The sequence below is a fragment of the Oncorhynchus gorbuscha genome, linkage group LG02 (assembly GCF_021184085.1).
Source record: "Oncorhynchus gorbuscha isolate QuinsamMale2020 ecotype Even-year linkage group LG02, OgorEven_v1.0, whole genome shotgun sequence".
NCBI lineage: Eukaryota > Metazoa > Chordata > Actinopteri > Salmoniformes > Salmonidae > Oncorhynchus > Oncorhynchus gorbuscha.
In genome coordinates, this window is record NC_060174.1 from 62,025,953 (window position 1) to 62,030,639 (window position 4,687).

The following is a 4,687-nucleotide window of genomic DNA, read 5'->3' on the forward strand; positions in this document are numbered from 1 at the left end:
CAAACAGGATAATACACAACACTGCATCCGGTCTCAAAAGGTTGGCTGGTCCTCATTAAAGTCCCGTAGATCACTTCATTACTCCCTTTTTGTTTACAAAGCTCTATTATACAACCTTCCGACTTAAACTTCATTGTTAAAGTATAAAAACATGAGATACCAGACCCATTCACAGGGTTGGTTATTAACCCTTGAGATTCCTCAGGTCTCCACCGAACTAGGTAAATCCGCTTTTAGTTTTAACGCTCAACATTTTTGGAATCACTTACAATATTCATTACGTTTGGATACCATGGTGCTTCTAGGGCAGTTTGAAAACCCTGATGATAAATGAGTTCACCAAGTTGTGCAATTGTTTTAAATTGATTTGAATCATTTTGTTAATGATGCCTGTGATGTTCTAATGTAATGTACTTATTGTATCTTGTATTTTCATTTGATTTATTTTATGTCCTCAGGGCACCACTGAAAATGACCCACTGGCCTCAATTGGGCTTCCCTAATGAAATAAAAATGAATAGATGTTTTGGAATATTTGCATTGTGTACAGGCTTCCTTCTTTTCACTCTGTCAATTAGGGTAGTATTGTGAAGTAACTACAATGTTGTTGATCCAGCCTTAGTTTTCACCCATCACAGCCATTAAACTCTGTAACTGTTTTAAAGTCACCATTGTCCTTATGGTGAAATCCCTGAGCAGTTTCCTTCCTCTCCGGCAACTGAGTTAGGAAGGACGCATCTATCTTTGTAGTGACTGAGTGTATTGATACACCATCCAAAGTGTAATTAATAACTTCACCATGCTCAAAGGGATATTCAATGTCTGCTTTTTGTATTTTTACCCATCTACCAGTAATGTAGGTGCCCTTCTTTCCGAAGCATTGGAGAATCTCCCTGGTCTTTGTGGTTGAATCTGTGTTTGAGAGTTACTGCTCGACTGAAGAACCTTACAGATAATTGTATGTGTCGAGTACAGAGATGTGGTAGTCATACATTTTTTAAACACTATTATTGTTTTTATGTCACTATGACTTTTTAAGTAATATTTTACAGAGTCAAAACATTTTCATTTTGAATTAATTTGTAAAAAATAATTGAAAAATAGAATTCCTCTTTGACATTGGTGTGTAGTCCAGTGACAAAATAAATCGCAATTTGATCAATTTTAAATTCAGGCTGTAACACACAAAATGTGGAAAAAGTCAACGGGTGTGAATACTTTCTGAAGACAATACATGTATTTGGTCATCTACGTCATTGCGGTTCTGTGCGATTCGGTTGGAAGAGCATGATGTTAGTATTGCTAGGCTTGTGGCTTCATTTCCCAGGGCCACCCAAATGTAAAATGTATACCCATGACGAAGTTGCTTTTGATAAAAGTATCTGCTAAATGGCATATGTGCTATTTCTCTCGACTGAAAATGGTAGCCTAAGGAATTGTGGTTGTAAATCTGTTTTTAGACACATTTTTATTTGTGTGTGTGTGTGTGTGTGTGTGTGTGTGTGTGTGTGTGTGTGTGTGTGTGTGTGTGTGTGTGTGTGTGTGTGTGTGTGTGTGTGTGTGTGTGTGTGTGTGTGAGAGAGTGAGAGAGAAAGAGAGAGAGAGAGAAAAAGAGAGCGAGCGAGGTGGGGTGGGTTCGCTCAATAGATTAATTATGTTTGCCCAGTCAATGCCTCCACATTTGTAACGAGCAGAAGGGTGGGCTACTGCTACTGATACTGCTGTTATGTGATGGACAGAAAGTAGGCAACATTTCTTCTTAGATATGGGCTGTGCTGGAGGGTGGCTGCTCCAGGCTGTGTGTCTGCTGTCTACCCTTCTGGATTATGGTGAGTTGAGCAAAATATAGATAATATACCTCATTATAGGGAGATTTTTTTGTTTACCAGTAGCCTGTCTGCCAAAAAGATTGCAGTGTATGATGTCATCTCAGCAGCATATTATTTTGCTACAGAGATGATCCATTATCATTTGAAACTATGAATTTGAAATGTTTTATTATATGATTACATCATGGTAAAACATGTATGGTACCTAATTGACAAGAACAAACTCCTGGTTATAAAAAAACTGCAATAGAAGATATAGCCTGCTTCTGAAGATGGGAGGTATTTGATATGGCTGAGTTAGACAAATCTAAATGTATAAAAAATATATATATCAATAGGGGTTTTCACTGCATAGAGAATATGTCTCTATTGTTCTATCTCTGCCTCTCAGTGATGAGCCGTGTTTGGCTGCTTGGCCTGATCTGTCAGCTGTAATTAGTTCCCAATGTCCATGCTAGTTTCCCACACACATACAAAGGGCCCGGGGGATGCCTCAGTAGTGGGGAAGGACACATTATTACAGTAATGAGAGCAGGGGAGGGAGGGAGGCCCAGGCCAGGGTCAGGAGCATGCATGGGTCAAACCATTAGAAGCATTTTTGATAGAAACACAAAGAATGGTATTTGTTGTGTCATTAGTTTGTTTTTAGTTCATTGCTACACCACCAAAAACCCAATAAGTACTAATGTGTGCCGTTCACGCTGCTGTATAACCTTGTATTCACCATAGGACACCTGGTATATGTGAGAGGAATTTGAATAGTGGAATGTACCTGCCTTGCCCATTGACAGGTGTTGCCTTCTGCTCCATCCCCTGTGCAGGTGCAGTGAGGGTAACCATGAGACACTCCAATCTGGAGGTGGTTCAGGGGGACTCGGTGACCCTGCCCTGCTCCTTCTTCACCATGAGTCCCCTGTCCAGACTCAACATCATCTGGACCCTGGCACCCTTCTCTGACCCAGACTCCCCCACACAGGTCTAGTTTGTATCCCCATTAGTAGATACGGTGATGGTGTTGAAACGTTCTGCTTGGCACGTCAGAAAGGTCTCAGTATGCCCATTTGTGTCCCCCACTGTCCCTCAGGTGATAGTGTTTGATCATGGCCAGGTGATCGAGAACCCCTCCCTGACAGGCAGGGTAGGTTTCCTAGGCATCCCCTGGAGTGCTGACATCATCCTCAACAACACACGCATCTCAGATGCTGGCACCTACCGCTGCATGGTGAGCAACCCCCCAGAGACTGGAGACCCTGGTATAGGGGAACTGGCCCTTAACGTCCTGGGTAGGTGGTTCACATACTAAATCACTATAACCATGTCGTATTACTCCCTGAATGCAATTCTCAACGATAACCGCATCTCATTCGGTGTGTGATTTAACATCGAGTCAGCATGCTGTACGTTGAGTTCTGAGTTACTTTGACAATCTGTACCCGATATGTGTTCTCTTTCAGCACCACCCTCGCTGCCCTGTGCCTGTGGGATGGGGTCACTGATACAGGGGGGAGCGTTGCCCTGTCCTGCATGGTGGCTGAGGGGGTGCCCACTCCCGGCATGCGGTGGGATAAATTGGAACCAGAGGAAATCTCACTACCCATCAACATGAACGGTAAGAGCAGCCATTCTCTAACTAACCCATGGCTAGAACCCGAGAGACATTAACAACATGCTGCAAGTGCAGTGGAGCTTGTCTAATGGTAACCCCGTTCCCAGGCTCAATTGCTGCCGCATAGAGAGCCGGCTGGTGGACGAGATTAATCTAACGATCACTTCAGTAATCAGAAAAAGTGTGTCATTCGCACCATTGTGATGGGTTTAATTTTATTTCAGGACTAAAAACAGTATTGTTGTAAATGCAAACTAATGTTTGTGTCCTGTAACTTCTGTTGTTCCCCATGTCAGGGGACCTATCAGGCTCTGTCCAGATAGTCAACATCTCGTCCCAGAACTCTGGGCTGTACCGCTGCTCCGTCACCAACCTCCTGGGGACCCAGAACTGTTACGTCAACCTGTCTATCTACAGCCGTGAGTCCCTCCCTGGTCTTCAGTTCTCCCTCACTCTACCCCACCCCCAATACCTGTCAATCATATCATACACAAGGGTTTTGAAAATGTTGACGAAACAGGTCGGAGTTACTTTAACTGTGTTGGAAGTGCTGGGTTTAGAATCTGAGTAGCGCGCTCCCTCTCGGCAGCTCCAGCCAGCTCCCCAGGGATCCTCCAGGGGGTGTTGTTGACCCTGTCCATGGCCCTGGTTCTGCTGGCCCTGCTGGTGCTGGTACTGTGGCTTCATCGCTCTGGCCAGAAGAGGAAGTGGACGGAGGGGAAGGAAGAGGAGTGTTATAACGAGATAAGGTACACTCCCTCTCTGATCAAACGCTCCTTTGTTTGATCCCTCCATCCAAGGAAGACAAAACACCCAGATGCCTTCTACAAAAAAAGAAAAAACGATTCAACTCACACTCTACAACTCATTCAATTGAACATTTGTTTCATAAAATGTGTTAAGAATGAGTGTCCATGGAGAATGAAGAGAGTTTACCTAACCGTGCCCTGCAGATAGACATTGGTTCCCACTATTGAAATATTTCTCCCATAGAATACTTGATAAACTGTAACCTTTTTTGCTAATAAAATGTTTGACTGGAATATGCTCTGGTTTCTGTTCAAGACAGGTGTTCTGCTGTTCTGAATCAATATTCAAATGATGATAACATGCCTGACAAAGGCTGATAAGAGAAAATACGACAGGGGAAAGGTAAAATGAAAGCACTCATTGCATTTAATTAGCAAAGGATGACACAAAAAGCTTTAATTTAAATAGAGGGGGGGGGGGGGTCACAGAAAACTGTACAGAA

The 4,687-nt window shown here is 43.2% G+C and overlaps 1 pseudogene; it reads left to right on the forward strand.

Annotated features, from left to right (window-relative positions):
- Positions 1-1,679: 1,679 nt before the first annotated feature.
- On the forward strand, positions 1,680-4,478 carry LOC123993541 (annotated as a pseudogene).
- The last annotated feature ends 209 nt before the right edge of the window (positions 4,479-4,687 follow it).